Source organism: Mirounga leonina, unplaced genomic scaffold (genome assembly GCF_011800145.1).
Source record: "Mirounga leonina isolate KUSES-001 unplaced genomic scaffold, KU_Mleo_1.0 Mir_507, whole genome shotgun sequence".
Lineage (NCBI taxonomy): Eukaryota > Metazoa > Chordata > Mammalia > Carnivora > Phocidae > Mirounga > Mirounga leonina.
The window spans coordinates 4,914,058-4,936,834 of record NW_023270789.1 but is presented as its reverse complement, the minus strand read 5'-3'; the positions used below and the strand labels follow the sequence as shown (position 1 = coordinate 4,936,834).

The window sequence follows — 22,777 nt, the reverse complement described above, 5'->3', positions numbered from 1 at the left end:
AGTAAAGAGCACATTCATAGCCATTTGCCCAAAACAGAATCCTGAGAGTTGTCCTTTATTCTTCCTAGTTATTCTTCACACCTAATTAGTTATCAAAGCAATATATGTCCTTTATATCTTTAGGACATATTTCCTTCTTTGTATTCTCACGGCTACTGGGTAGGTTAGGCCATCATCCTTTCTCATCCAGATGAAGCAACAGTCTCCCAACTGGTCTTCTCCCTACGTCAAGTCACCTTCTTCTTTTTTTTATTTTTTTAAATTTTATTATGTTATGTTAGTCACCATACAATAATACATCATTAGTTTTTGATGTAGTGATCCACGATCCATTGTTTTCATATAACACCCAGTGCTCCATGCAGTACGTGCCCTCCTTAATACCCATCACCGGGCTAACCAATCCCCCCTCCCCCCTCCCCTCTAAAACCCTGTTTGTTTCTCAGGTCCATAGTCTCTCATGGTTCATCTCTCCCTCCAATTCCCCCCGCCCATTTTTCCCTTCCTTCTCCTAATGTCCTCCATGTTATTCCTTATGTTCCACAAATAAGTGAAACCATATGATAATTGACTTTCTCTGCTTGACTTCTTTCACTTAGCATAATCTCCTCCAGTCCCATCCATGTTGATGTAAAAGTTGGGTATTCATCTTTTCTGATGGCTGAGTAATATTCCATTGTATATATGGACCACATCTTCTTCTTTAATAGCTCTTCCTCAAGGACACCACAAGTCCTGCTGCCCTTTCAATGGTGGTAATTATTCTTCTATGCCTCACCCACATTAGGGCTGAGAACTAGACTGGTTATTCTAATTCCCCAATGACACTGCCAAGTAATTACTCATACCTGCTTGTGTAAAACCTCCACTTTAAGTTTGTATCATCCAGCTGAAGAATCTTCTATTCCTCCTTATTGCTATCAGTTACTGACCTTCTACCTTGGGTATTCTACTTTACTCCTAGATTTGAGGAACTGACTTACAGTCTTTTTGATTACTTCATGCTTTGCATGAATTCATGTCTATGTGGACAATCTAGCTAATGGTCTTCCTTGGCCTCCTCATTTCTAGAGACATTGAATTTGTTTTGGTTATCCCTTGATCATTTGGTCATACCCTTGGTCATTCACCAGGAATTTTTTCTTGAAGTTTTGAGCTTTCGGGGCACCTGGGTGGCTCAGTCGTTAAGCGTCTGCCTTCGGCTCAGGTCATGATCCCAGGGTCCTGGGATCAAGCCCCACATCGGGCTCCCTGCTCGGCAGAAAGCCTGCTTCCCCCTCTCCCATTCCCTCTGCTTGTGTTCCCTCTCTCACAGTGTCTCTCTCTGTCAAATAAATAAATAAAATCTTAAAAAAAAAAGAAGTTTTAAGCTTTCGTATCTAATTGACTACAACCTTTCTTTCAATCTATCTAGTTCTTGTAGCCTTTTCTCCTACTACTGTCTCTTTGACCTCATCTACCTCTTCTATTTTTGAATATGTCCATATTCTCTCTACCAATCAGATTATTTTTTTGTGGTCTGATTTTCTTTCCCTGAACAGACAGGGCTCTTATAACAGGCAGTCTGGACAGACCATAGTCTCTCTGTTACACCTAATTTCTGTGCACTTTTTAAAAAAGATTTTGTTTATTTATTTGTGAGAGAGAGAGAGAGAGAGGAGAAAGGGCACACACATGCAAGCAGGGGGTAGGGAGTAGCAGAGGGAGAGGGACAAGCAGACTCCATGCTGAGCATGGAGCCCAAGGTGGGGGGAGGCTCGATCCCACTACCCAGAGATCACGACCTGAGCCTAAATCAAGTGTCAGACACTTAACCGACAGAGCCACCCAGGTGCCCCTGTACACTTTTTAAAAAAGCCAAATGCAAGCAGGAAACTCCAACCCTTGACCAATCCTATGATTCTAGTAGTGATTAAAAGGGGATACAGAAATAAGGGAGGGTTTTTGTTTCTGTTTTTGCTTTTATTTTTATGAACAAGTCTTGAGCATGTTTATAGCCTTCATATGGGAAGGGTCTAATAGGGGAAGGGTTACAAGAGAGTAGGGGGACATTTGAAGGAGGAAGAGCCAGGAGAAGAAGGGACATCGTAGCTGTGTAGTAGATCTTTGCAGAAGTTGTTGTCACCACAGCCGAGTCACCACTGCTGCCATACCACCTCAACCTACCATGCCAAGACCTTGGAGAAGACCTTCAAGTGGTGCTGTGACTTCGAACAAAGAATGAAAGATGCCAGAGTTACCCAAGAGCAGCATCCTACCAAAATCCCAGTGATAAGAGAACCATACAAGGGTGGGGGAGAAAAAAAAGGAACTACAGGGTGAGAAGCAGTGTCCTATCCTGGATAAAACAGAGTTCCTTGCACCTGATCACATCAACATGAGTGAACTCATCAAAATAATTACAAGGCTCCTACAGTTCAACGCCAATCAAGCCTTCTTCCTGGTAGTGAACGGACACAGCACGGTGAGCGTATCCATGCCAATTTCTGAAATGTGCAAAAGTGAGAAGCATGAAATGGTTTCCTGTATATGGTGTATGCCTGTCAGGAGACATTTGGAATGAAATTGTTGGTGTAAGATTAGAAAAATGTGTCTGTTCTATTTTTCTCCTTTGTCCTCCATAGGGTAAGTTTTGAGCTCTCATACCTATTTTTTCCTGTTGCTGCTAACTAATGGCTTTCTAAGACTTGGTCTTGAAAAACCACAGGCCCTCATAATTATGGTAAAAGAAATCTCAGTAAGATAAGGAAAAATGTTTAGTCTTCTAGAATGTCAGAAAAGCAGATACTAGTTTGTATCATAAAACTCCTCGTAAATGTTAATTCTAATTAAGAGACACCCTGACTTCAGAGATTGTTGCTGTGGCCTGTGAAAATAACCTTTAACATCTAAAAAGTCTGTAATTCTGATTGGTTGTCTTACTTAATAATTTATTGCCCTGGTATTAATTTTTAAACTGACATCCCTATTTCCTAAAAGGTTTAAATATGCTTTGTAGTAGGTTGAATTGTGTCTCCCCAAAAGATATGTCCAAGCCTTAACTCCCTATACTTGTGAATGTGACCTTACTTGGAAACAGATCTTTGTATTCGTAATTAAGAAAAGAATCTCAAGATGAGATCATCCTAGATTAGAATGAATCCTAAATCCAAAGACAGTTGCCCTTAGAAGTAACAGAAAAGGGGGTGCCTGGCTGGATTAGTTGGTAGAGTGTGTCACTCTTGATCTTGGGGTTGTGGGCTCAAGCCCCACTTTGGGTGTAGAGATTACTTTAAAAATAAAATCTTTTTAAAAAAGGTGACACAAAAGAAGACACACAGAGTCACACAGTGGAGAATGTCATGTGATGGAAGCAGAAATTGGAGGGGTTTTTACAAGTGTTTACAAGCCAAGGTTTGCCTACAGCCACCAGAAACTAGGAGAGAGGCATAGAATGGATTCCCTCAAAGCCTCCAAAGGGTATCAACCCTGCTGACACCTTGATTTCGGACTTCTGGCTTCCACAACTGTGAGAGAATAAATTTCTGTTGTTTTAAGGCACCCAGTGGTGATTTGTTATGATAGCCCTAGGAAACTGATACACACACATTGTTGTTGGTTTTTTTCTTAATGAAATGAGAACCTCATGGGCACTGCCCTCTTATCCTTCATGCATGGAGATTAAAAACAAAGAAACAAAAGCTATGACTGGTATCTTTCTTTTTAAAGATTTTATTTTTTTGACAGAGAAACACAGTGAGAGAGGGAACACAAGCAGAGGGAGTGGGAGAGGGAGAAGCAGGCTTCCCGCGGAGCAGGGAGCCTGATGCGGGGCTCGATCCCAGGACCCTGGGATCATGACCTGAGCCGAAGGCAGACGCTTAACAACTGAGCCACCCAGGCGCCCCTGACTGGTATCTTTCTTAAGTAAACAGAAAGTCTATTCTCATTCAAATTAGTGAGGGAGTCCAAGAAATAGGCATTTGGGGTATTATCAAAATGCTGGGGGAATAGCAAGATGGACGGTCCTAGTTATGAAACCCAAACTACCTCTTGTTGGATTAGACTCTGGATTCTGAAGCTGCTCGCCTGGCAGAGTGGGAGGACTGGGGAATGTAGCCCCAAAGTCCTATTAACAATGGTGGAGTCAGTGTGGGACCAAAGGGTGGGTAACTGTACTTTTATTTTAATGGAATTGGCTATTTGTTTTTTATTTTTATTTATTTATTTTTTAAAGATTTTATTTATTTATTTGAGAGAGAATGAGAGAGATAGAGAGAGCATGAGAGGGGGGAGGGTCAGAGGGAGAAGCAGACTCCCCACCGCGCAGGGAGCCTGATGTGGGACTCGATCCCGGGACTCCAGGATCATGACCTGAGCCGAAGGCAGTCACTTAACCAACTGAGCCACCCAGGCGCCCCAAATTCTTTTTTTTTTTAAAGATTTATTTATTTATTTATTTGAGAGAGAGAGAATGAGAGACAGAGAGCATGAGAGGGAGGAGGGTTAGAGGGAGAAGCAGACTCCCCGCCGAGCAGGGAGCCCGATGCGGGACTCGATCCCGGGACTCCGGGATCATGACCTGAGCCGAAGGCAGTCGCCCAACCGACTGAGCCACCCAGGCGCCCGGCTATTTGTTTTTTAAAACATCAATGTCATCATCTAATGTGCTGCAAATCTTTCACAAGTATGCTGATCAATTTTGATCAATATGTAAAACCATATGTGGTGGAGTACAAATTTACTTTTATTACACAGATGTGTACAGAAACTGTAGCTTATTTTCTATAATCTGCAATTTCTTGTGAACCCCTTATCCACCTTATTAGGTGAAATGGAAAAAAATAATTCTAGCTTTTAGTTGAGTCTGATAAGCTTAGTCTAATTAAGTAATTGAACAATTTCTTTAGGTAAATCAGATTCTTATGTGTGGTTCAGTTTTTCAGATTTGGCCCCTGAATTTTGATAGTAGAAATGGCCCTTAACAAAAGGCCCATATTCTAGATTCCTGATTGATGGAGTCATCTCCCCTGTTTTTTAAAGAGTTATCTCCAGAGATATCTTAACAACTTACCTGTGGCCTTCAGACTTATTATGACTCCAACAATCATGTCAGATTCCTTTGTGTATGTTCATACGTCCATTGCCAATCACCTAAAGACCAATTTGCCAAACAGATTATATCAACAAAATTCTGGAAGAAAATTCCCACTACCATATCTCCTCTAGATAACATTGCTGGCCCACCTACCTCACCATTGCAGAATTTGCAAACAATACTTTAATACGGTCTTTTACTAAAACCCACAATTCTATGCAATGAAGGCTCTCCTGCATTTCCTACACCATTGACCACAACCCTGTAGGACATCTACATTATACAAACCAGAGGTGCTAAGTATGCACAACCACAGTGGCCCACAGGAGGGGCAATCCAGTGGAATTCCCTGTCTAATTCTCTTCTTGCTGTGCTTGTATAATCTGTTCCTATCAAAATCTGGAAGATGACTTTTTGGGTCCATTCAAAACCACAGAGGTAACCAACTCCATTCATTATGCTAGTCTGTGATATTTTCCCCTATTACCGTTCTGTGCTGTGCCTCAGGAGGCCTGTCCTGCCCCCCCTTCTCCTGACGTGGGAAGCCAAAGTTTACAGCAGAAGATAATACTGGTTTTATGGAACCATAAACATCTCTAACACCTGGTCCACTGGAAAGGATTAGACCCAGAAGAGCTGTCATTGGAACCAAACTCCCACTTCAATAAGAATAATAGCAATACTGATGTTTAAAAAGTGCTTACTACGTGTCAGTCACTGTTCTAAGGACTTTATATTAATTAACTTATTTAATCCTCATGATTATCCTATGTATTAGATTCTTTTATTTCCTCCAAGTGATGCCTTATGCATTAGAGAACTTTAGTATTATCTGTCAAGCTCAAAATTTTCTTTTCTGATATTCACTACATATCCTAAATCAGTTTTTTTATTATACAAGCCCATAATTTCTTATTCAAAACCTTGGGCACCATGTGTTCTGAGATTCAGAAAATTTAAGATTTTAGAAAGGCACTAATCTCTGTGTATTGTACATTATATAACACCCCTGGCAGGATCTGGGGAAGTACTCATAATTAAACACAGATTTCTGCAGCAAATAAATGCATATTCATTTAATATGGATATTAAAGATTATATACAACCTCACTCAGTTTAGGCCACCAAAAAAACTCAAGTCGTGTTTTTTTGTTTTGTTACTTTTGAATACTAGCTTTTTTGAGATATTCATGTACCCTCAATGAATTTCACCCTCCAAAAGCCTATGATTCAGTGGTTTTTAGTATATTTTGAAAGTTGTGTATTGATCACCACTATCTAATTCTAGAAAATTCATTACCCAAAAAGAAATCCCATAACCATTAGCAGTCACTCCCTATTTCTCTCTCACCCTAGTCTTTAGCAACCTCTAATCAACTTTCTGTCTCTAATGATTTGCCTATTCTGAGTATTTCATATAAATAGAATCATAGAATAAGTACGTTTTCAGTCTGGCTTCTTTCACTTAGCATAATGTTTTCACAGTTCCATCCATGTTGTAGCCTGTATCAGTACCTCATTCCTTTTTATGACTGAATAATGTTCCATTGTGCAGATGTACCACATTTTATTGATCGCTTCATCAGTTGATGGATATTTGGGTTGTTTCCACTTCGTGGCTATTATGAATAATGCTGCTATGAACATTTGTGTACACGTTTTTGTGTGAACATAGGCTTTTGATTTTTAAAAATTTTTTATTGTTATGTTAATCACCATACATTACATCATTAGTTTTTGATGTAGTGTTCCATGATTCATTGTTTGCGTATAACACACCCAGTGCTCCGTGCAGTATGTGCCCTCTTTAATACCCATCACCAGGCTAACCCATCCTCCCACCCCCTTCCCTCTAGAACCCTCAGGTTGTTTCTCAGAGTCCATAGTCTCTCATGGTTCGTCTCCCCCTCTGATTTTCCCCCCCTTCATTCTTCCCTTCCTGCTATCTTCTTCATCTTTGTCTTTTTTTTTTTAACATATAATGTATTATTTGCATCAGAGGTACAGATCTGTGATTCAACAGTCTTGCACACTTCACAGTGCTCACCATAGCACATACCCTCCCCAGTGTTTATCACCCAGCCACCCCATCCCTCCAACCCCCCCCACCACTCCAGCAACCCTCAGTTTGTTTCCTGAGATTAAGAATTCCTCATATCAGTGAGGTCATATGATACATGTTTTTCTCTGTTTGACTTATTTCGCTCAGCATAATACCCTCCAGTTCCATCCATGTCGTTGCAAATGGCAAGATCTCATTCCTTTTGATGACTGCATAATATTCCATTGTATATATATACCACCTCTTCTTTATCCATTCATCTGTCGATGGACATCTTGGCTCTTTCCACAGTTTGGCTATTGTGGACATTGCTGCTATAAACATTGGGATGCACGTACCCCTTCAGATCCCTACATTTGTATCTTTGGGGTAAATACCCAGTAGTGCAATTGCTGGATCGTATGGTAGCTCTATTTTCAACTTTTTGAGGAACCTCTATACTGTTTTCCAGAGTGGTTGCACCAGCTTGCATTCCCACCAACAGTGTAGGAGGGTTCCCCTTTCTCCTCATCCCTGCCAACATCTGTCGTTTCCTGACTTGTTAATTTTATATGTTTTGATTTTTATGGGCAAATACCCTGGAGTGGAATTGCTTGGTCATAAGGTCATTTAACTTTTTGAGGTACTGCCAAACTATTTTCCAAAGCAGCTACATCATTTTACATTGTCAACAGCAATGGATGAGAGTTCCAGTTCCTTTATATCCTTGCCAATACTTGTTATACAATTTTTTTTTAAATTAGAGTCATCCTAGTGGATGGGAAATGGTATCTCAGTGTGTTTTTCATTTGCATTTCTCTAATGACTAATGATGTTGAGCATCTTTTCATGTGCTTAATGGCCATTGGTATATCTTCTTTGGAGGAGTGTCTATACAAATGTATTGTTTTTTAAATTGGATTATTTGTCTTTTTGCTGAGTTGTAAGGATTTTTTGTGTATTCTGGATTCAAGTCCCTTATCAAACATATGATTTGCAAATATTTTTCTCTATTTTATGTTTGTCTTTTTAGTTTCTTTATGGTATTTTTGAAGCACAAATGTTTTTAATTTTGATGAAGTCCAAATTACCTATTTTTAATTTGTTTTCTTATGTTGTAGGTGTACTATCTAAGAAACTATCGCATAATCCAAAGTTGTGAAAATTTACTTCTTTTTTTTGTAAGAGTTTTATGGTTTTAAGTTCTTACATGTGGGTCTTTTATCCATTTTGAGTTAATATTTGTATATTATGGGAGGTAGCGAGGTTTGCTGCCAAATGAGTTATGAAAACAAGCTTTCATATTTCAGAGATTTTTGGATTTCGGAAGAATACTTAAGGCATTGAGGCTCTTATGATCCTGCCCCCTGACCAAAAGTGATCAAACTAGACATAGACAAATCACCTAAGCTGGAAAAAATGTCATCTTAAGGACAGTAGCCAGTCTCTGTATTGTGTGATAAAGCTTGGAATTGTTCTGTAAGCATTTTAGTGATCCCTTTAGTCTTGGAGATGTTGAGTAATGAGTAATTCTACTTAGTGTGTTGGGGAGGGTCCTGACCCAGTGAAACAAAACAAATTAATATGATTAATTTTGAGATAATAGATGTTTGGTTTAGTATTATGAATTATGTGCATCTTCTACATTGTGTGCATTTTTTTTTTTTTTTTTATGGAACAGGCTGCTTACAGTTAGTTGTTTTCTTTATAATTCCAGAATTAGGTTGCTTTATGACAGAATATAATCATTATTTTTCTTTGGGAATGTGTCTATCATATAAATGTTTGTTTATAAGAAATTGGAAGAGCAGACCATAAGAGGAACATGAAGATCTGAAATCTTTTCATTGTAACCTGGAGGGAAGTGTGTGAAAAGGAGCTGGACTGGATCTGACATGGTGGCATCTGAGTGGGACCGTCAGTGAGCCACAGGTGATCTTAGTTAAGGTTGAATAAGTCAGACTTTCGAAACTCTACTGTCAACTATTATGGATTGGCTTCCTGCAGCCAGGGTCCATATCATATTTTGCATGGTGGGAAATAGGAGATCTTTTCTGAATACCATGCTCATTCCCACCATCAGTCATCCTCAAGGAGGAAATGTGGCTGCTAAGTAGAGAAGGCCAGCCTTTTACTCTGGCTGGGTTTGGGAAAGAGAGGGAAAGCCCATGGTCTGGGAAAGAAAAGATAACAACTGTTGAAAGGACTCCTAACTTTGGGAGGAGAACTGTCATTCTACAACACTATGGCCAACTGAAGATCATTTGTAGGGAACCCTCTGTGGTAAAGTATTGCCAGTAGATACCAGGGCAATGATGACTAAAATTTTGTTTTAAATAATCATCTTTTCCTGTGTTGTAGATTCTTTTATCTTTAAGTCAGCAGTTACACTGATGAACACTAAAGACTCAGGTTAGCTGTGCTTTGAGATTTTAGGGAGGTGCCTATGTCTACACTTGGCGCAAAGTTTTAGGTGGATACCCTGGGCAGGATGGAGAAAAGATTTTAAGATAGTAGGAAGAGATCTTGTGAGAAACAGAGTGGTAGGCTGGAGGAAGAGATGGCAAGAAACAATAATGATATATTTGTGGGGACATGTAAGCATTTCCGAAGGAATCTTAGAAGTACTTGGGGAATGGACAAAACGCTCTGAGGTCACATAGGATGGAGGCTTAAGCTGTGTTAGCTGGACATAAAAGAGAAAGGTGATCCCCTCATTTCTTCGGAATTTGGAGGATATTTGAAGGTTATATTTATAACCCAAAGAACCTTGGATACCAGGATATGTTAGAACATTTTAGAGGGAAGGAATCTGGGACAAGCCCTGGTTTTCTAAACCTTGGCAGGGTAGGTCTGAATGTGGGAAGTCAGAAGCTTTCCTGGGTGCTACACCTTTAAGTCAGTCTGGCAAATGTGAAAATGTCAGCTGTAGACAGGCTAGTACTGTTTGTGGTTATGTATTGAACTTCATTTCCTTTCCAATTCTGTTTCCATCTGACCCTAATTCTTGGCTTCACCTCTTGTTTACAGTTCTGCTCCTGCTCATTAGACTGGCATTGGTATTTGGTATTCCCTGTTGGACTTTTGGCCTTTCCTCAAGGATGTGGCTGACAGCCACTTTAGTATTTCAAGTCTCAGAATCAAGCTTTGTTTTGGGGTGATGAAAATGCTCTAAAATTAGATTGCGGTGATGGTTGCCCAACTCTGTGAACATACTAAAAACCACTGACATGTACACTTTAAATGTGTGAATTTTATGGTATATGAATAATAAATATGGTATGTGAATAAAGCTGTTAAAAAATCAAGCTCTGGATTACTGGCCAGTGCACAATAAAAATAATAGTAGCTTATATTTTTAGAGTATTGAGTATGGGCAGCAAAATGGTCTGAAGACTTTGTTCATAATTTGCACCGCAACTATATGAGGTAGGTATTATCATCGTCCTTACTTTTACAGAAAAGGAACATGTAATTTTCTCTCAGCCTTACAGCTTATCTGTGCCAGAGCCAAGATAAGAATTGGAAGTCTGGCTTCACAATCAGTACTCTTTGCCACTATGCTATAGTGTGGTGTTAGGTCAGGGTGGGATTTAAGTATGTCTGTTTTTCTCATGTGAAAAAGGAGGTAAAATTAGGCGCTGAGAATGGTAGTGGGGGTGGTCATTGAATGGTTGGAATAAAGTACTGAAGTGAATCAGAAGTTGTATCATTTATCTATTGCTACATAATAAACTACCCCCAAACTCAATGGCTTAAAACAATAACTATTTCTTTTGTTCACGTGTCTGCAGGGTAGTCCTTGTGGTCTGGGTCAGGCTGGGCTGATTCTGGTTTGTGATTGGTTGACTGGCAGGGGGCTAGATAGGAAAATATTTAAGTTGATTTTTCTGAGGCATTTTATTTTATTTTTTAAAGATTTTATTTTATTTTAGAGAGAGAGAGAGCGCAAGCGCATGTGGGGGCAGGGGTGGGGAGGAGCAGAGGGGGAGGGAGAGGGAAAGAATTTCAAGTAGACTCCCCTCTGAGTGCCAAGCCCCATGCAGAGCTCAATCTCACGACCCTGAGATCATGACCTAAGCCCAAACCAAGTGTCCGATGCTTAATTGACGGAGCCATCCAGGCACCTCTATTTTCTTAGGCATTTTACATTGGCTTAAGGAGTAATATAGAATATTATCAATTGAAGCGTAGTGGAAGTTCAGTTTTCCAAATCTTATTTAACAGTTATTCTTAATCATCTAGGAGAAAGAGGATACAATGTGTATTTGGGTTGCCAATAAATGATTGAGCCTGTTCGCTTAGATTACTTACGTTAGTTCCTTTTGAGACTTCAGTCTAATCTTTCATTTAGACACTATCCTGAAGATATTTTATTATCCTATGTTTCAGTTATTGAAGAAACATTCCTGCAATGTATCTTGGATAATCAAGTCTCCTCTGAAGCTCTATCATCTCATAGAATAGGAATTCACTTTAGATTCAACTCCCTGTGACTCTCTTAGTAGTCTTAAATGCCTTTTTCATACTTGACTTTACTGATCTAGCTAAAAACTAGAGGATCATTTCCTTGGCCATTTGGGGTTTACGAGATACCCAGGGACTTCTATTTCTATTTCTATTTTGCCCATTTCCATGATTTTCTCCCTGATGGATGGTTGCATGTCCCAGTGGATGTGAACTAAACTGTAGTCTTACATTTATGCCATAATACTGCCTTGGTAGACCACTCAGCTTAGTCTGTCAGTTCTTTTGATGGGTCTTGTATGAGATAGGCCATGTAGGACAAGCCGGGTTGTCCACCAGGTTGCTCCTAGGAAATGAGGATTGTGGTTTTTATTTCAGGCCTCTTTCTTTTCTGGGGTCACAAGGCCATACGTATTGTGGTCAGTGTTTTTTGTTTTTTGTTTTGTTTTAATTTAAAATTTGAGTATAGTTGACATACACTGTTACATTAGTTTCTGGTGCACAACATAGTGATTCAACATCTCTATGTTATGCTATGCTGTGATCAGTGCTTTTTGTTTTTGTATTTTAAGATTTTATTTTTAAGTAATTTCTACATCCCCAATCATCCAGGTTGAACTCACAACCTGGAGAGCAAGAGTTGCATGCTCCATTAACTGAGCCAGCCAGGCACCCCACTGTGATCAGTGTTTTGAGGAGGATAGTCCAGTTTATCTCCTGTGTTAAACTATTCCTTCCTGAACCACTATATAGGCCTTGGAGTTGAATATACCTAGATTTTATTTGGATAAACACCTACCAGCTGTGTAACCCTGGGAAAGTGAGTCATTTAAATTTTCTGAGCCTCACTTCCCTCATCTATAAAATGAGGATTACACTAGTACCTGTGTAACATGATGGTTGTGGAAATTAAAGAGGCAATGTATACAAAGAACCAAGTATAGTGCCTGGCCCATAATTAGACTGATTGTGCCCATCTGGCATGATTTCAGGGCTAAACACAGAAAATTGAGGTGTAGAACTAGTCAGTTTATTGAGAAATGACTCATAAAGAAAACAGTCCTAAGATGAGGCAGAAGTAGAAAAACTGACCGTAGGGCTGGAAACACACATCCTGCCATGATGCTCTTCAGTCATTACTGCAGATACCAGCTTACCCTGAACAGTTATCCATCCAGATTCCTGGGAAAGTTCCTTTCCGAAGGGGCCAAATAGCAACTCTGCCTCTTTTAGACTGCTCATCAGTTGAAGCCTGCTAGCGTCTGATGCTTTGGACAGCCCAAGTACCAAAATCCACTGAAAGTGTTTTGTCTCACAGCATGGACAGTAAAACACCAAGCAATCAAAACAGAACCCAAGACTTCTGCCTTCAGCTGAGATGTAGTAATGAGGACCAGATTCAACCTCCTGCCTGTTTTGAACCAACTAAAAAATCCACGAAATACATGCCACAATGATTTTCAAGACATTCGATATCAGCCAACATAGGAGAGTGGTCTTGAGAGAAGGGAAATCAGCAAGGAGAACCTTATGATTGCCCAACTTAACTACCTGCAGAGAGATTCCAGAAACAGCACAGGGAGGAGCTACCCAGGCAGCGCTGAGATGAAGAGAAAGTGCTGGGGATCTGGGGAGGTCAAGGCATCCCAGAGTTGAATGGGCTGAGTATGGGAGAGGAGAAACCCTCAGGAGACAGAGAGAGACAAAAGGAGAGGGAGAGAAAGCGAGGGAGGGAGGAGGGGGGAGAGAGATGAGGGAGGGAGGAAAGGAGAGGGAGAGGGGGAGATAAAGACGGGGAGAGAGAGAGAGTGGCACATGAGCAGTGAGAGTACTCTGGAGCTTGGGACAGGGCTGGGACTAGGGTGAGGCGAGAGAGAGAGATGCCCACACCACAGACTTCAAGGAGGTACTCATTCTTAGGTTCTTGTTTGAGCCTGAGAGTTAGGGCTTTCTCAGATTTTTGGCCCTGAGCACCTTGCTTGCCTTACTCTAGTCCTGACCCTAGATCTGCAAAATGTCCCCTTAAATTCTTCAGCCAAGTACTGATCAGCACAAGCCTGTGAAGAAATTGCCTGAGGCTGGAGAAAGAACCACCTAAAAGATTAGAGGGCATTGTGCTGGAAACTCCTGGGTCAGAGATGAAGGGCTGTCTTTTTATGCTCTATAATCTCAGTAGCCAGAATATCAGCACTTTTGTGCTTTTCCCCAATCATCGATTCCCAAGATGACGTAGAGGGCCAGATGACACCTGCACCTGTAGAGGGGTGTGACATGAGAGCAATCTGGAGTTTAGGGAAATGAATCTTTTTTTTAAATTTTATTATGTTATGTTAATCACCATACATTAGGTCATTAGTTTTTGATGTGGTGTTCCATGATTCATTGCTCCATGCAGAACATGCCCTCTTTAATACCCATCACCAGGATGACCCGTCCCCTCACCCCCCTACCCTCTAGAACCCTCGGTTTGATTCTCAGAGTCCATCGTCTCTCATGGTTCATCTCCCCCTCCAATTTCCCAATGAATCTTTTCTTCTTTTTTTTTTTAAAGATTTTATTTATTTATTTGAGAGAGAGAATGAGAGAGAGAGCACATGAGAGGGGGGAGGGTCAGAGGGAGAAGCAGACTCCCTGACAAGCAGGGAGCCCGATGCGGGACTCGATCCAGGGACTCCAGGATCATGATCTGAGCCGAAGGCAGTCGCCTAACCAACTGAGCCACCCAGGCGCCCTCCCAATGAATCTTTTATAATGAGTAGTAAGCATGTGAGTAGTAAGCATGGCTCCCCCAGCCCCGCCCCGTTTGGTCTGGAGGGAGGCGCTATCTTCTCTTTGAAGGCTGTTTGCTATTCAAACATCTTTGAAAGGATAGTATGAACAAAGGGAGTGAGTGTATAGATTACAAGATGTGCAGATATATAAGCAATCCCTGGGGAATTGTCTCTCAACAACAAATTATTCCAAATACATACTATTTCCTTTTAGGAGTTGTAAACTCAAAGACCAAGAGGGACCAGACAGGAATTGTGAATGAGTTAATTGAGCTAAGTGCTAATAATAGGGAGTGGAGGGCCCTGTGGTGAAGGTGAATTCAAGGGAGTCTGCTTCCCCCACCCCCCGCCAGCCCTACCTCCTAAAGGCATTCAGGTTAGAACATTGAAAAAATACAGTGCTTGTCAAATAAAACTATGGTCACTGTTCACACCCAGTCAGAGATGAACACAACTCTTTCCTTACACATTTGTGTTTGTGGGCTCTCTATAAGACATTTGAAAAAATAATTGACCCATTTAATCATTTTCAAGTTGTCTTCTATGATTTTTCACCAAAAACATAAATACTTTTATTTTTTGAGAAGGTTAGGTAGGAAATAGTAAACATTTTATAATATAAGAATTGACTAACTGGAATAAATATTTAATTATATGATTTGATAAATTTGGCTTTAATAGTTAATTGAATAAAATACAGTATTTATTTATTTTTATTTATTTTTAAAGATTTTATTTATCTGACAGAGGCAGACAGCGAGAGAGGGAACACAAGCAGGGGGAGTGGGAGAAGGAGAAACAGGTTTCCCGCGGAGCAGGGAGCCTGAGGCGGGGCTCGATTCCAGGACCCTGGGACCATGACCTGAGCCGAAGGCAGATGCTTAATGACTGAGCCACCCAGGCGTCCCTATACAGTATTTATCCTTAGGTTTTTGCCAGTGTATCTAAAAAAACTTGGGTGTTTCACAAATATTCCATATATATTATGTATAAATGTATATAATAGATGTTAAATATATATCCAATTTATATTTAAAAGAATAACCCTTACTTATTTATACTGCTTCATCTGTTCCAAATTCAGAATATCCCAATGTGGGCCAAAATACCCAATTTCTAATGCTAGACCATAATAAGAAAGATAGGAAGCCCTATGAGTTAGTGTGCTTTGATTGTTAAGGGAGATTTTCCCCAAACTAGTATTTTCATTTATGCTTTTGTTTGATGCTCTGGAAGTATAACCCAGGGAAAATGCCATGGTAAGTTTTGGGTTTGATGAGAGCTATGTATTTCTTTTGTAAAGTAGAATTATTATTCTTAGACATATCAGTCTCATTCTTAGACATATCAATTGTAAAAAAAAAAAAAAAAGGCTTCTTGGGGATCTAGAAATCCTGGAATGATGTAAATGTAGAGTCTGCTTTTAGGCAAACAGGATTGAGCAATAGAATATAGAAAGGGTCTACAGCAACCCCTAGCTGGATACCGACCGGCCCCTCAGGCGACCCACCTCAAGATATCCATAGGCCTTCACTGACCAGTGGGCTACTTACAACCAGGCACAGTTACCAAAAAAGGGAGAATTCCACAGTCACCATGCCTCCTCATTTTTCCCCTTTAAAAACCACCGCCACCCACCACCTCATGGCAGACAACTCTCCTCTGCTGTCCTCCCCGCTGCTCCCTTGTGATGTATTCAATACACTTCTATCTCCTCTGTTCAGCCTCAGGTGAATCGTTTCCCTGCTCCAGTGCCACTGGCCTCCACCTGATCCTTGCCCCACATTTGGGGGCCCCCATCCAATCGGACAGACACCCCATTTAGATACCACAGTAACGATGTTGTTGTGTGTTTCCAGGGGTACTGTATCCTAGTTTGTAGACACCAACTTACATTGTGCCCTCAGGAGCACCCTTTCCTTTGTGAACAAATTCTTTGTCTGAATTCTTCAAACTTATTTTCCAACTCACTCCCTTTTTTGAAGGTTGACTTTACCTTGGTAATGTTAGTCCCTTTGAACTCTCTCAGGAGATGGCTGTTAAAGGCAACAAAAGCAAAAATAAACAAGTGGACTACATCAAGCAAAAAAGCTTCTGCACAGCAAAGGAAATCCTCAACAAAATGAAAAGGCAACCTACTGAATGAGAGAAAACCTTTGCAAAATGTATATCTGATAAAGGGTTAATATCCAAACTAAAGAAATAATTTATACAACTCAAAACCAAAAAATCAAGCAATCTGATTAAAAAATGGGCAGGGGATCTGTATGGATATTTTTCCAAAGAAGACATAGAGATGACCAACAGACACATGAAAAGATGCTCAGCATCACTCATCATCAGGGAAATGCAAATCAAAACCACAATGAGATATCACATCACACCTGTCAGAATGGCTAAAATCAAAATGACTTGAACTAACAAGTGTTGATGAGGACGTGGAGAAAGGGGAAAACCTGTGCACTGTTGGTGGGAGTGTAAATTGGTGCAACCACCATGGAAAATAATATGGAGGTTCCTCAAAAAATTAAAAATAGAACTACCATATGATTAGCAATTCTGCTTCTGGATATTTATCTGAAGGAAATGAAAACACTAACTTGAGAAGATATCTGTACGTGCAGGTTCATTGCAGCATTATTTACAATAGCCAACATATGGAAACAACTTAAGTGTCCATCAATGGATGAATGGATAAAGAAAATATGATACAGACACACATACACTCACACACACCCAGAGAGAGAGAGAGAGAGAGAAATATTGTTCAGCCATAAAAGAGAAGGAAATCCTGCTATTTGTAAAAACATGGATGGACCTTGAGGGCATTATGATAAATGAAATATGTCAGACAGAGAAAGACAAATACCATACGATCTCAATTATATGTGGAATCCAAAAAACCCCAGAAAAACAAAACCAGAATAGTGGATACAGGGTATGGATTGGTGGTTGCCAGAGATGGGAGTGGGGGGGTAGGTGAATGGATGAAGTTGGTTAAAGTACACACTTCCAGTTATAAATAAATGAATCCTGGGGATGTAATGTAAAGCATGGTAACTATAGTTAGTAGTACTGTATTGTGTATTTGAAGATTGCTAGGAGAATAGATCTTGAGGGTTCTTACCACAAGAAAAAAAATTATAACTGTGTGGTGATGGATGTTGGCTGGATTTATTGTGGTGATTGATCATTTAGCAATGTATACTTATATTGAATCATTATGTTGTACACCTGAAACTGATAGTGTTGTATGTCAATTATATCTCAATGATTAAAAAAAAAAGAGGTGGCTGCTGCTCTCTCTTGGTCTTCAACTCCCTCACAGTTCCAGGAGATGAGGCATCTAATCCAATCACTGACCTAACAGTATGTTTTATTTTTTTGAGTGTAGTTGATACACAATGTTACATTAGTTTCAGGTGTATAACATAGTGATTCGACAAGTTTGTACATTATGCTATGCTTATCACATGTTAGTTACCATCTGTCGCTTACAACAATATTACAATATCATGGACTATATTCCCTATGCTGTGCCTTTCATTCTGTGACTTATTCATTCCATAACTGGAAGCCTGTATCTCCCACTCCCTTCACTCGTTTTGCCCAACCAACCCCAAATTCCCCTCCATCCTGGCATTAGTTTGTTCTCTGTATTTATAGGTCTGATTCTGCTTTTTGGTTGTTTATTCATTTGTTTTTAAAATTTTATTTATCTTTGTTTTGTTCTTTAAATGTTTTTATTTTTTATGCTAGTTTATTTTTTTTAAGTTTATTTTTCTTTATAATCTCTATACCCAATGTGGGGCTCAAACTCATGACCCCAAGGTCAAGAGTTGCATAGTCTCCTGACTGAGCCACCAGGCACCCCTAGATTCTACTTGTAAATAGAATTATATGGTATTTGTCTTTCTCAATCTATCTTATTTCACTTAGCATAATACTCTCCAGATCCATCCATGTTGTCTCAAATGGCATAATCTCATCCTTTTTCATTGCTGTACAATATTCCATTGTGTGTGTATCTCACATCTTCCTTATCCATTTGTCTACTGATGGACACTTAGGTTGCTTCCATATCTTGGCTATTATAAATATGCTGTAATAAACATGGGGGTGCATGTTATCTTTTTGAATTAATGTTTTTGTACTCACCTTACACTTTCATTCTTTCATTTCTGCCTGAGATCCTTCAAGGCCCAAGTGAAATGTTTCTCATCTTTTGGATCTCAACTCAAGCATCTTTCATCAGGGAAACCTTCTAAAATCTTAGTTTTGGTTAGGTTCCTTTATTATATACTATCTTGTCTCAGAGCATTTATTTCATTTATGATGATTATGATGATTAGGATGATTATGAGATTACTTTCTGTTTCCTCACAAGATAGTCATCTGTATGAGTAGAGAAAATGTTTGTTTTGCCACCATTGATCCCTAGCACCTGCAGAGTGCCTGCAAAATAGTAATTACTGGATAAATATTGTGGAATAAATGAATGATGCCCTGTGGGTCTCCTGATCAAATTCCATTACTTGAATTTGAAAGCTCCTCATTTTGGTTCTGATAGTTAGACTTAGGGACTGTTGCTCTAACTACATTATGTGTGACAGAGGGTTTTGCTTTATATTCTGGACTTGGTCAGCAGGTGAAAATATGACTAAAGAAAAGCCAGCTACCATTTTTTAAGTTCTGTGTCCACTAAGGTTATTAGCTGTGAACTGTAGGAAGAAATTCTGGTTGGTATGAATGGAGGATTGTTTATTTTCAGGATATTGGGTTGCCTGTGGAATCACTAGGAAGACTGGATAATCAGGTTCACAGTTGTGCGACCAGTAACAATGCTCTAGATCATGTTGCAGAACTTGTGTAGTGGAGACAGTATAATCACCCTCCTCATCAGTAGGTGGTTGGACATGTTCTACATACAGTCTGAATACCTTTGCTGCAGCTGCTCTAAGAACTTCATTTACAATTGCATTAACTACCACAGAGAATTCTGTGCTGTCATTGCTGTTGGGCATAGGTGGTAGGGGAGATGTCTGATCAGTTGAGCCTAAGGCATGGGCGCATATTCTAGGTAAAAAGGAAGATAGAAAAGCCACATTTTTAGTTTCCATAGTGGAAGTTGGGCTCTGCCTTACTGAGACTCGTAAGGAGAGGGAATTTTATAAATGAAAAATTTCAGATACCAGGTGGCTAGAAAGAGTGATAAATGTCAACTACAGATGCTTATTGTGGCCTGTGCTGATTATTTGTTTCTTCCTTTGCTATGTTTTCATAATTCTTTGTTTGCATAGAACTTATGACATTCTACTCTGTGTAGTATTACTTATATACGTGTCCTAGTCTCCCACTAGAAAGGAATTATGTTGCATTTATCTCTGCATTCCTCTAGTAGCCAAGGAAGTGCTTTGGTTATGGTCAGGTGGCAAGAGATTTGGGGTGGCAGTAATATTTGTTGTGAACCTACTATTGAGGTGTGCTGTGAATGGCTGAAAATTGAACTGAATTGAATTTGTGATTTCAGGGGCTGCTATCTAAAATAGTCTGATCTCAAAATTCTTTAACCTGGAATTCTTGTGTAATGTTTAATAAATCAAATCCTGATACTATCAGTTCTATAATCTTGAAATTCTGAAGATAATTGTAGTGGATGTTTCTAGAACAATTCCCTCTCTGACACTAGTTTCACCAGTGGTAGGTGATTAGAATTATGTTAACACTACAACAACTATTTCTACTGTCTCTTCCTTCTAATGCCTTTATTTCTATCACATTTATTCTTTCAGGTTGAAGAGAAAAGATCAGTTGTTCCTAATTTTTAGTGTTTAACTTCAGTTTGATAAAATACTGATGTGTGGGTACCAAGTGAAAAATGAGGTTGCTAAAGGTTAATGTTTTAATGCTTTTAATAACTATTAGTGCCCCTTCTGCATCTTGTCAAAATGAGACAAGTTCATTCTGGCGGGACTCAGAAGAGCTGCTAACAAAGAATTACTTGATTTAGTTAAACAACAAGAAAGAGCAACTATCCTCCTCCATAATTAAAAAAAAATACCCCTTGTGGGAACCCTCCTACACTGTTGGTGGGAATGCAAGCTGGTGCAGCCACTCTGGAAAACAGTATGGAGGTTCCTCAAAAAGTTGAAAATAGAGCTACCATACGATCCAGCGATTGTACTACTGGGTATTTACCAGAAAGATACAAAAGTAGGGATCCGAAAGGGTACGTGCACCCCGATGTTTATAGCAGCAATGTCCACAATAGCCAAACTGTGGAAAGAGCCAAGATGTCCATTGACAGATGAATGGATAAAGAAGAGGTGGTATATATATACAATGGAATATTATGCAGTCATCAAAAGGAATGAGATCTTGCCATTTGCAACGACATGGATGGAACTGGAGGGTATTATGCTGAGCGAAATAAGTCAAACAGAGAGAGACATGTATCATATGACCCCACTGATATGAGGAATTCTTAATCTCAGGAAACAAACTGAGGGTTGCTGGAGTGGGGGGTGGGGTGGGAGGGATGGGGTGACTGGGTGATAGACACTGGGGAGGGTATGTGCTCTAGTAAGCGCTGTGAATTGTGCAAGACTGTTGAACCTCAGATCTGTACCTCTGAAACAAATAATGCAATATGTTAAGAAAAAAAAAAAAGAAGAAGAAGAAGGTAGCAGGAGGGGAAGAATGAAGGGGGGGAAATCGGAGGGGTAGATGAACTATGAGAGATGATGGACTCTGAAAAACAAACTGAGGGTTCTAGAGGGGAGGGGGTGGGAGGATGGGTTAGCCTGGTGATGGGTATTGAGGAGGGCACGTTCTGCATGGAGCACTGGGTGTTATGCACAAACAATGAATCATGGAACACTACATCAAAAACTAATGATGTAATGTATGGGGCTTAACATAACAATAAAAATAATAATAATAAAAAAATACCCCTTGTAACTCTGGCATTAATGTAAAGAGAAGTGCCAAGTAATCATAAACACTACATTAAAAATGTGAATAATTTTTTATCCTTACATTTAGAGTCTGAGCTGATCTGTCAGTGCTGCATCACACAAAACAGACTGATAATGCCAAAAAAAGTCTATGCAAATCATGTGCATTTCTATAGTATTAGGCCAAACATAATATTGGTTAAAGAAAAGGGAAAGTATAATGGAAAAAAATTTAGAGTGTTTAATTCTGTATTTTTAATGTGCATTTATACAAAATATCTGACAGTCTAAAACCATGGGGAAATTTCCAGGTAAAAAGTGTTAGTGTCATAAATGGTGACTGAAATTCTCCCTGATATCATTTAATTCTTTAATTCATTACAGAGGAGATTTACCTGCCTCTTTAAACCAGATGGTGTGTATGTGTATATATACATATATATATATTTTTTTTTTTTCTTTTTTTTCTCAGAATAAGGACCCTTAACAGGTGCTTGTGTACCTTTGCCACTTTGGAGAAGAAGTAATATTTTTTTCATATAGATTTTCACTGGTGTTATGGAAAAATACTGGGCAGTTTTATTTTCCAGTTTTATCTTCCTTTATCTAAATTCCCAAATAGAAGAATTGTAACTGGAACATTAGAGAAATTTTCTGCTCTTGAAATTGGGGTTGTTATAAAATTTAATTTCTTCATTGCTCGTTGTATTAATATGATTTTTAAAAATGTATAATATTCTGCAAAAGACAAATGAAGAAACTTCATAAAATATTATTTAATGCTAATTAGAAGACATAAATATTTGGAGCCATTTCTTCATAACCCAGAGATAATAAGATTTTGAAAATACATTGCCATAAATAATTAGAAATACCCATGTCATTATCTACAGATTTCTGTATTCTGAAAGGTCTGTACTATATTAATACCCTAGAAATGACATTAAAATGAAGAAGAAAATATTTTAGAAAAAGTATAAATTTTGGGTTCAGCAAGCATTTACTGAGTATCTCTTACATGCAAGTCACTGTATTAAGCACCAGGGAAATGAGAATGAACATGGTATTTGCTTATAAGGTATCCATGATTAATTGGTTAGATAAATATGAATGAAAACAATTAAAGCCTAGGAAGATAAAGCACTAACAGATGCATAAACAAAGTGTCAACTACTAGTGCTCAGTTTTCCTCCTACAAAATGAGGATAAAGAAATCTTGAATTCAAAACTGAAGGTGTAAGATAATGAGCACCTTAACTGAATATTTTGACTTTCTTGAATGCTAGAGGCATTACTTTATTACATCTTCATTTTTAGTTTCTGCATAGTTAGCTCAGTTGGTTAGCATAGCAGTCATTCATTCTTCCTTCCTTCCTTCCTTCCCTCCCTCCCTCCTTCCTTCCTTCCTTCCTTCCTTCCTTCCTTCCTTCCTTCCTTCCTTCCTTCCTTCCTTCCTTCCTTCCTT

General features: G+C 39.3%; 1 pseudogene; it reads left to right on the top strand.

Annotated features, from left to right (window-relative positions):
- The first annotated feature begins 749 nt into the window (after positions 1 to 749).
- LOC118000519 lies at positions 750 to 2,577 on the top strand (annotated as a pseudogene).
- Positions 2,578 to 22,777: the final 20,200 nt, after the last annotated feature.